Below are 12058 nucleotides of genomic sequence, written 5' to 3' on the forward strand. Positions count from 1 at the left end.
TATGATATAATAAATGTGTGATGTTTAATTATGCACACATATTAATATTTTTACAAAAAAATATCAACCATTAATGTAAAAATCTGTTTAAAATGGAATATATCATACAAATATTACGTGCATAAATAGAGCAATAATAAATTTGGCAGAAAAATAAATGAATCTCGTCAATAAATAAAGTATTTAAATTAATATGCTCCAAAAAGGGTTATGATAAAAAGATATTGATGAAAAAGGAATACTACAGTCAAATTCTTAAATAATGGAAAACGGCATTTGATGGAAAAAGAAATATTATAAAATCTTTCGGTTGGCCAATCATAATGCACCATGTGACATCAATCGAAAAGGAGCTGAGGTCACTCCTCCCCTATAAATAGGGGTCATGGCCAATTCATTTGACACACCGAAGTTACATCGAAGATTTAAGTAAAGGGGTAAGTCTCTTGACTCTCTCTGTAATGTTCTTCATATTCTTCGTGTCCTTTGAAGTATTTTTCGTAAAAAAGTCACCGATTTGGATAAATGATCCAATATTGGTTGACGAATCAATGAAGTTAACGTTTTTCGTCGTATGCCCAAGCTGGGAGGAGGATCAAGGCCCCAAATCCATCAAAAGGATTCTTCAAAGCCAAAGTCAAAGATCAAAATCATCCACACGGAGACCAAAGCCTTCCGAAGCCGGCAAAGTCAAATAAAAATCAAATCCACCTCAGCAACAATCAAAGCCTCAAATTCATCCAAAATCAAAGTTGAGGATCAAACTGCCCGCACAGAGACCAAAGCCCTCCAAAGTCCGGCAAAGCCAAACCGAAGACCAAATTCTTTCGGATCAAAGAAACCATCCAAATTCAAGTCGAAATACAAATCGACCCGAAAAAAGAATCAAATGACCAAATAAAGAATAGAACCTTATTTAAATTCAAATCAAATATAATTTGTACAATTTTTTTTGTTTATTAAAATGACACAATTTTTTCTCTACACTAGTAGCTCATTTGAATAGCAAGGTATCTCATCTCTTATGTTAACAAACTATGTTTGCAAGCATATAACTTAAACTGGTTTTATTTAAATTGCATAAAACTGAATATATTTAGAAATTTATAATTGATATTATATGATAATGAAATCAATAATGTAACTCAGAAAATAATATGATATGTATTTTGCTTTCAAAGGTAACTAGCTCTCAGTCACAACAATATACTGGTACTGTCATATTGATCGACCTCGATAGCTTGATCAGATTATCGAAAATGATAAGTAATTATATGGGAATAACATATACTTAATCATAACATAATTTGTTGTGTTTGAATAAAATTTCAATAGTTTAATTATTGTACTGTTGTGATTCAATATCAAATACGAAACGTAGTATACCTCTTTTTTGGGGCTCGATAGTAATGTGACTCACTTGGTTCTTCATTGTATTCGTGAATCATATATCTTATAAATGTAGCATGACTGCTATGTATGGACTTTTTGGATATTACTGTTATTTGCAACGTATGGTAGTGCTTGGCGATGACACCATCTTACTTACGTATATTGATGTATCATTACATTTTACAATAACAGTAGTTAGTTGGACAACCGATTGACCTGTGTTGCAGGGTCTTTTGGGAATTATATTTGGTTATTTATAGCTCTATCTAATCATTTATCTTGCAGATTTTAGATTAATCACTAGTGAGGCCTACCGGTAGTTCAAGATCATTGGCTAACTGCAAACGCGATCCCGAATGAGCACGCGATGAGAAGTAGAGTTTTTAGGTTCCCTTTGGGTAATTCCTGGGGTGCACGAATTTCACTACTTTACACGGGATAGATCTCTACATAGGTCTATCTTCGCTACCACGAGCTCTGGATAGTTATGTGGTTAATGGCGATACATGTTGGCTATCTATATGATTGATTGACATATTATTTGTCCGTTGCTTGTAATGCCTTTGATGTTCGGGCTGGATGTTTGTCTGGTTGTATCAGACTTTTTATATTATTTCTCGAGAGACATTCTTGTTGATTAATTTGTCTTGTCTCGCGCTAATGATATATTCATGGACATTTTGGATAATGTCAATTGTTTATGGGTGGCTTTACTTGCTGCCAATATTAAATAACGAAACATTTATATTGAAAAAATAAGAACATTTTTATGCATTACACAATATAACAAATATATATATATGAAATCAAATTTTACTTGTTGTATGATGGAGTTTTCTTCAATGGCTCATCATATCTTTAAACGAGCTAAATATAACGGATAAACAATGAGATAATCATAACACATGTACCATCAATTTTATGAAGGTGAATGATGTAAATTGTATTACTTATGTAATTTTATTTTACTTACTCAGCAATTTGCTGATGTTAAATTTATATTTTGTAGGTAATTTGGGTGAAAAAGACTCGCCCTATTTATCATGATAGAATTCATACTGGCTTAAGAGCACCTAAATAATTAATTATTATTATTATTATTATTATTATTATTATTATTATTATTTATAATGGTCTAATCATTTAAATTGCAAGCAGAAACACTGACACGTGTTTCATTTTAATACGCTTATAATAAGGAAAAGATATTTATTTAGCATACTGGATTTTCTATTTATATTATATAAGTCTTAGCATCGCACTAGGCAGGTCGGTTCGGTAAAACCAACCCCTTAGTTTGATGTGGCGGTAATATTCCAGTTTGAGCTGACCAGGATGTTACAAAAAATATATATTGTTGACGCGGCCGTCCAAGCCCATAAAAAAATATTATTGAAGATGGATTTCCTAGATATTATAATTCTCTTATATCCGACTCAAAGATCACCCAGTCGAGTCATCCTGAGGCCAAAATCATAAGAACCGGGACTTGAAGACTAAGACAACAAATAATTATGGAAGAATCTCAGAGTTACCTTATTATATGTTACCTTTTATTATAAGTCTATATAGTATGATTCGATATCTAGGACTTCTCTTATTATTTATTTCTTTATAGTTACACTTACCTTTTGGTTTATTTCATTATTATTTGTTGTCTTTTATTTTCCTCAATGACCTCTATATAAGGTCATTGTCTATCATTGTAATAGAGGAAAGTGAATCTTGATTAAAATTTTCTTATTATTCCCTTTCAATATTTGTCTAGTGCTAGGATGTGATTTTCTCCCACTTAGATATTTCAAATCTGGTCTTTAGAGTGATTTCATCGGTTCGTGGCTTCCGATTATTTGCAGTAGGATTTAGCCTATTGTTTGTGTTTTAACTATGGTTTTGATTTTATTGAGATTTATTCTCGTTGTTGGTTATCATCCATGTTAATTCACATTCTCTGCACTATCCTTTCTTTTGTATTCTTCCTTCTTTCACCTATATTCCGAACCATTGGTTCTTTATTGAACTTTGTGGCTAAGGAAATTATGTTGGGTATAATTATACACGGTCGGGCCATTTCATATGGTATCGGAGCCATGCGCTCAAGTTTTCTATTAACTTGAGTCATCCCTAGTCGATTTTGTAAAAAAAAAAAAGAAAAAAAATAATTTGTGGTATTTGTCAACCATCTCGTTCTCTACAATATTTTCTTTCCTTACATTGTTTTAGTTTTTTCTTGCTATTGTCTTTGAAAATATTGAGTCTTCTTGTGAGCCGTAGAGTCGATGAATATCATATTCGGGAGAACAAGAGTACTTTTCACGAAGAGAGGAATAACGCAGCCGTCCAAGCTCAGAAAAAAAAAATTATTGAAGATGGACTTGCTAGACATTACAATTCTCTTGTATCCGACTCAAATGTCACACAGCCGAGTCATCATGAGGCCAAAATCATAAGAACCGGGACTTTAAGACTAAGATAACAAATAATTATGGAAGACGCTCAAAGTTACTTTATTACATATTATCTTTTAATATAAGTCCAGATAGTATAATTCAATATTTAAAACTGTCCTTATTATTTGTTTCCTTATAGTTAGACTTACATTTTGGTTTGTTTCCTTTATTATTTGTTGCCTTTTATTTTCCTCAAAGACCTCATAAAGGTCTTTATCTATCATTGTAATAGAGGAGAGTGAATCTTGAATAAAATTTTCTTATTGTTCCCTCTCAATATCTTTCTAGTGTTAGGATGAGATTTCATCCCACTTAGATATTTTAAATCGGATCTTTGGAGTGATTCCAACCGTTCATGGCTTCCAATTCTTTGCAGTGGGATTTAGCCTATTGTTTGTGTTTTAATTGTGGTTTTAATTTCAAGTCCGAGACTTATTCTCATGGTTGGTTATCATCCATGTTAATTCATATTCTCTGCACTATCATTTCTTCTTTATTATCCCCTCTTTCACCTATATTTCGAACCATTGGTTCTTTATTGAACTTTGTGGCTAAGGAAATTATGTTGAGTGTAATTATACACGATCGGACCGTGTCAACTGTGATATGTTTGATTAGTCATATACTACTTGGTGTAGTTGTAAGGCTAAATTAATATTTTTTACTAACATTATGTATATGTTTTGCAAAAAAATTATTTAATAAATTGACGATGATGGTCCCCATTACTCGGACCAAAATTAGGTGGATGATTTGTTGAATTTGTGATCCAACTTAGTTGGATCTTAATTATTGAATCCAAAAAATACACAAACTCATCCAACACAAGTGACCCGTGTGACCAGGCCCAAACCTGTTGGTGCTCCAAACCCAATCCGTGCATGACCCGTGCCCATGTCTCACCTTCTCTTGACCTGCGATATCTGCCCTAACTATCCAAGGATCTGCGTTGCTTTTGCTAAATTGTCTCTACACCATTGGGTCTAGGGCTTTGATCCTTGCCATCTAATCCTACCTATATAAGCCAACAGAGAGAGAGGCGTCGTCATAATATACATTCTCACTCACTCTAAAAAATTTCTCACTATATATATATATATCTCGCCTCTCTCTAAAACGACCTCTAGCAACGTCCGGCGACCTTCCAACCTTCCGACGAGCTATTTTCTTTTGTTTTTGTAGGGATTAAGTGGTGTTTTCAGTCCCCTATCTCGAATCGAACTGCAAGGGGTTTGATTTCGAGTTGTGCTTTCGGTTCGTATGATTTCTCTTCTTTTTGGCCATTATTTTTTACCGCTTGCTTTGTTTCCTTATTTATGGGGTTTATGTTTCGGTTGTATCGTGGGTTGATGGTCAATTTTGTATGATAGTCGCGATTTTGGGTTGATTTGTGTCGATTTTTTAATAGTTTAGCTTAAATTTCATTATCGGGCCAACATCTTTTGTTAGTCTTTTAGTTGATGAAAATTTAATTTATTTTGTGATATATATATACAATTTGGATTCCCGCCTCAATCCTAATTTGATCAGTGATGTCTAACAAAAACTAGATTGAAAAAATGTATTCAAAGCTTATATATATATATATTTAAAAAATTATAAATAGTAAAAAAATATTTGTACGAAAGAAAATAATTATTTAATATATAATATTTTTTTTAAGAAAATTTGACTTTTTTTATGGATATTGCTAAATCTTTAAATGATACTTTTTTCGTCATATCACAGATGATCTTTTTTTTTTTTTTGTCTATTTCATAAAAGATGATTTTTTTCTAATTTTAGTAATTTTTTTCATATTAAACATAAATAACTAAGTATAAATCAATTTAGTTAAATTTTTAACCTCTTACACATATGATCCACTCAAACTTCTTTATTTCTATCTCTCTCCTCAATAAACAAATAAATATATTTTTTTTAATCTATATTTAAAACTCCTCATTTTTTTTATAAAATTAGTTTTAAGTTAATTTTAAATAAATATATATATTTTTATTTATTTGTATTATATAAAATTTTATTATCTACAAAATGATATTCATATTGTATATATTTTATTGAGATGTAATGCTAAAAATATTTAAAATATGAACCACACTACTCATATAAAAAATAATAAAATAATATCATAATTTATTATTAATAACTTACTAATCTAAACTACCTAAAATACTATGTATCCAACCAAATGAGTCATTTGACCCGGGACGACGGAGGGAGTATTATAACTTATGTTTTTTCTAAAAAAAATTTGAATTATTATTTCATATTTAAAAAAATAGCTTTAAAAAAACGTTGGAAAATACTAGCAAAACTTTTAATATATATTAATAATATTGAATTGCTAAAATTAAAACAAAATTTATTTGATTTTGATTTGAAGTTGATATTTTGATTTGAAATTTGATTTAAATAGTATTTATATATGATATTTTATAAAAAATAATAATATATTTTATTAAAAATCGTATAAGTTGAATAGTGAGAATTTAATTTTAAAATACAAAAAAAAAAAAAAAACACATTCATATATCAAAACTTTTTAGTTGGATCTTACATAAAATAATATTATCTTCATTCCGACTAAATTATCTATATTATTGTAGATACAAGAAGTTAGATAAAGTATCAAGAAGTGATTAGTAAAAATAGTTATTCTATAATAAAAATAATTATAGATAAAGATTAAAATAACAAAATAGTTATTATATATAATTAATATGTATATTACATTTTGAAAAAAGAAAGAATAAATTACGTGGTATGGACCGAAATGAAAAAAAAAAAAAAGATATTTTATGTGACACGAATGGAGTATATATATTTTTATAATAATGGAATATATTTTAAAATAAAGTTTGATTTTACTTCTATTTGAATAAAAACTAACTTTATGATTAGCATACATTTGATCATCGGAAGGGCATTGGATGGTTCAAGAACTCCTTTCAAATATCAGGATTATCATCCACTGGGAAGGTAATCGGAGCTGCAAACTTACTTGCAACTCAAGCTTCACTCTATGGTCTAATAAGATTTTGGCTTATCCTGACATTTTGTGTTATCTTATAGGTATTATTCGTATAGATGTTAATAGACTTAGTTGGATTGTGTAAATAGTTTGGTCTTCAGTTTCAAATTTGTGTAATTTTAGTTGGATTGTGTAAATAGTTTGGTCTTCAGTTTTTTGTATATTTATTTTTGTGTGTTGTTGGTATTCGTTTAGTACAGATACTTTTAGTAGTTTAGCTCACATTTCACACTCGACCAATATTATTTATTTAGGTGTGTTTCTTTTGGTTGAGTTTGAGAAAAATAGGTTTGTGTTTGGTATTAAAATAATATTTGATTTGATATTTTGTGAGAGGAAAAAATATATATATTTTTTAAAAATACAGAGTCCAAATTGTAAAATTTGAAAAAATTTTATGATCATTAGTCTTTTTGTTAATGACAAATTAATTTATTTCGTGATATATACATGTCGGTTCTCACCTCAACCTTAAGTTGGCTGGTATTATATATATAATTTTAAGTAGACTGAAAAGAAGGATTTGTTTCTTTAGTGTTTTGATTTGATTTTTTTTTTTTTTTTTTTTTTGTGTAAGGTATAAACAATTATATCGGTAATATAAAAAAAAATATTTTATATTAAATGTTGATTTTTGTGAAATGATAAATATATATATTGAGAATCGTGTCAAAAAAAATTGTGGGCAAACAAACCCGAAATATATTCAAAAGTTTCATCTAAATAGATATTTTTAAAAAACTTCTTAATAGTGAAAACATATTTTAGTGATGTAATATAAATATTCAATGTATTATTCTGTTGAAAAAAAAATACTTTTGATGCATAATACTAAAACTTTAAATGATATTACCTTTGTTTGGCTCTAAGTGTCTCATTTATTGTTTACATATTGATCTTTGAATATTAATTATTATATCAAAATGTAGTACAAATTCAAAAATACTTTCATTAGTGTCTTATAATACTAATAGAAGAACATTTGTACAAAAAAATTATACAAATATAAGAATATTTTTAATGTTAAATATAATGATGCAAAATATAAATGTGACCCTTAGAGGTGGACGCCGGAGTTTAAATATTATGTTTATTTTAAAATTAATTAAAACTTTTATTTCATATGAAAAGAAAATAAATTCAAAACATACTAACAACAATTTTAATATATATTAATAATGTTGAATTGCTTAAATTAAAGCGAAAACATATTTATCTGATTTTACTTTTAATTTGAAATTAAAATTTTGATTAAATTTTGGTTTAAATAATATTTTGATATGATATTTTATAATAAAAGTACTCCCTACATCTCATAATAAGAATAATATTTATTTTTACACGTAGATTTTTTAATATTAATATTATATAGGTTTGTAATAAGAAAAAATAAAAATATCCATATTAGTATTATGTAATATAAAAATAATGTAATTTGTGTAATATATTGTAAATTGTAAAGGTATTATGTTAGACATGCAGCACAACTATGAAACATCTTATTTTGGGACGGAAAAGAAAATAAAAAATAGCACAAATCTTAGGGTAGGAGGGAGTAATATATATATATATATATATTATATATTATTGAAAAATACATTTCTACATATCTACATATAACTACCGAAAAGGGGTTTGATTCCCTTACCTTTTTGGAGGAAATAACTTCTACAAAATTTTTGACCATGAAAAAAATAATATTTACTATCAATCAATCCTTGAATACACCGCATCTTCTGCCTTCATTAAACATGAAACTTCATAGACAAACCCCTCCAAAATTCTTTACTCCGAGTGCAAAGTTTTTTAGGTAATCTCTCTATCTCACTGGTATGGTCTATTACTTACTGAACCTATTCCATTCGCAGAAAAATTCTCTAACCTACCTTTTAAACTAAAACACTACAAGTACTTTGAATACCAACAAGCCTGGTTTAACTTCTGGCTCACTAACAAATCAAAAACCCACACATGGCTCATTTACTTTGACCTAACAGCTAACATAAATTTCTTCCCCATCTGGTGGTCTACTTTGTGGGAATACTTTGGGTCTGTCCCCGAAATTCTTCCACCCATCATCCAAGAATCTTTTCATATATTCTCCAGCAATATTGTCCGACAGAATATGAAAAGACCTATTCCACCCCACTAGCAAACTTCTATACAAATTTTTATGCTCCTTGGATATTTTCTTGGACCCTTGAAATTCATAGTAATAAACACAAGGTGTTGCGGCGAAAGTTTAATGTGAAATGGTGGGGAAAATGTTCAATTGTTAAAAGTATACATCCAGACCAAATCGAGTATTGGAATGCCCCAGATACAAGTGCAAAGCATATTTCAGCAAAGCCAACGACTCCGCAAATCAAATTCCAAGAACAAAAATCTCATATTGCTTCTCTCATTGCAGCCGCAAAAACACCAGAGGAAGCCATTCGAATCATACAAAAGCAACTAGACTCAGACAATTCAACAAGTCAATCAAACGACACATGGTTCGGTAATAGTAGAATATAAAAAAAAAATGATGATGACATTCCACAAAATACGGAAGATACCATCTAAAGGTCAATCGTGACACAATTTTAATATACCAGGAAAAAAATACTTAAAAAAGAAAAATCATATACATATCCTTACTATTTAGCTACACGTATGCACATAACTATATAAAAATACATCTTTACATATCTACATATGCACACATATGTAGATTACTCTATATATATATATATCCCTATCTATATATATAACTACTCTCTAGTACATATGTACACGCATAAATACTATACACATATATATACACATACTTTATATACATATCTACACATAAATACATATATATACTTCCTAACAGGTTCTACTAGCCAGTAAAAGAAGGATGGCCGACAAGATCACATGTTCCACTTACCAATTATGTAATGATGGCCAACTAGACTACCACCGCTTTCCGCATAAGTCATGATAACCAAGTGGACAAAACCCTCGTGACATTTACACATTAGTCCCTTCTCACTTCATCAAGAAAATGAATGGGGGAGGGGGTACAAGTGTGAGCAAGAGAGTCATTCTTCCTTCCTGAAATCCAGAAGTATTAAATGCCTAGGAGTGTCCAATATAATAGTGAAGTCTTAGTAACTAGATTTAGAAGTGTTCAACGTTCTAGTGAAGTCTTAATAACTAAATTCAAAAGTGTTCAACGTTCTAGTGAAGTATAAGTAACTAGGTACGAGTTAGTAAGAAATCGTTGAGTGTTTCAAAGTCGTTACCTTTAAAAATCTTTGAGAGTCAGTATGTCTTAATTTATTTAGTTTATGTTTTATAAATAAACCATAAGTTTGTCAAAGTTGTGTCAAGTTTGAGTCTGTTAAGTCCATAATATGTTCATTAGTGTCATTATGTGAAATCATCAGTTTATTCAAAAGATGTTAACCTGAGTTTATTAGAAGTATATTTAAAAAGCTCAAATCAAGACTATAATGTTCTTAAATACTTTAAAAACCTCAAAGAACTGTAATTACTAATTTTATTAATAGACTTTTCCCCTTGACCGGCAAGGCTAGACTACTAATTTAATTCTAACAGCCCTTACCACTAATTCTAACACTCTAACTATTTTGTATTCTTTTACATCCTTTAAATGACAGTATTATTGAAAATTATAAAAATTAAATATTAAAAATTTAAATTTAAAATGCAAACAAAACACACTTATATATCAAAACTTTTTAGTGAAATCTTATCATCATTTTTTTTAATAATGTGTTTGTTTGCCCAAAAAATTATTTTCTGATACAATTTTTAATATATATTTTATTTTTTTACAAAAATTAATATTTAATATTAAATATTATCTTTTATATTATAAACATAATTCCATACACCTCATATAAAAAAAAAAAATCAAAATACTAAACAAATAAATCCAATAATAAGATCGTGTATTAAATATACTGGTTGAATTAATTAAATAAAATAATTATCAGCTTTATTTGATAATTATTTTTAATTTTTATTGTTTAATAAAAAAATCTATCACCTAATATTACTTTTATCATTATTTATAATAATAAAACATAATAATATTACTCACTCCCTCAACCAATTTTGTAGTATAAGATTGGCCCATCGAAACAAGAGTATAAGATATAAAATTATTTGATTAGTAAAATCAATTCGAATTTGAATTTAATTAAATTTAGTTTATTTTGGTTTTGAATTCAAGTTCAAACTAATTTTTTAAAACATCCGAAATAAACACATTAAAACTTTCAAATCATATTTGCTATCTTTTATTTACATAGATATTTTATATTTGAACTTCTAATATTATTCATCAATAATATTTTTTTACATCAAATATATATATATATATTTTGTTTCCTAACCTAAAGCTTCTCTATAAACAGAGATTGTATATATATTCTTTTTATTCAATGTTCGAAATTAACACTCGTAATACCTCTAAATAACTTAAATTTAATTCTAGTTCAACATAAATGAATTCCATAAAAAATATAGCACCTCATGAGTCTTCCAAATGATAATTAAAGTTTTTTTTTTTTCCTAATAAAATGCAATATCTTTGTTATAAAACATGATATTAAATTACTATAATTTACATCAACTTTAAAATCCAAAACCTTAAAAAAGCACACCACCACAGCACACGACACCATTTACATTCCATTTCTGTTAGATGGGAATGGGAATGGGAATGGAAATGGGATCAAAAGGAAGAGGAGGAGAGGATAGTTCCAATCCTCTTGAGTCTTCACAATAGATGATAGATAGATATGACTGCCATTTCCATTTCTGCCAAGATGGTATGCTATGCTATGCTATGTAATTAAGAAAGTTAACACCATCACAAATCTATCTAAACCATCCATCAGCAACTATTATTTATTGCATATATACTCACTCCTCTCTATTTGGTCAGGTCAGGTCACTCACTCACTAGTAAGAGAGTAACTTCATAAACTTGTGTTGCTTCTGTTACTGTTTTCACTTTTCAGGTAAACATGCACGCCAATAAATGATAAAAACATATTTCTCCCACAATTATTTGCTAACAAGTATTTAATTTATTCCTAATTCATTATCGGTTAACTGAGCAAACACATCTCTAAATCTTAACATATCTTACAAGAATCATAGCTATTAGAATCTCCAACCATTT

This window comes from Andrographis paniculata, unplaced genomic scaffold (genome assembly GCF_009805555.1).
Source record: "Andrographis paniculata isolate CXL003 unplaced genomic scaffold, ASM980555v1 Contig74END, whole genome shotgun sequence".
Classification (NCBI taxonomy): domain Eukaryota; kingdom Viridiplantae; phylum Streptophyta; class Magnoliopsida; order Lamiales; family Acanthaceae; genus Andrographis; species Andrographis paniculata.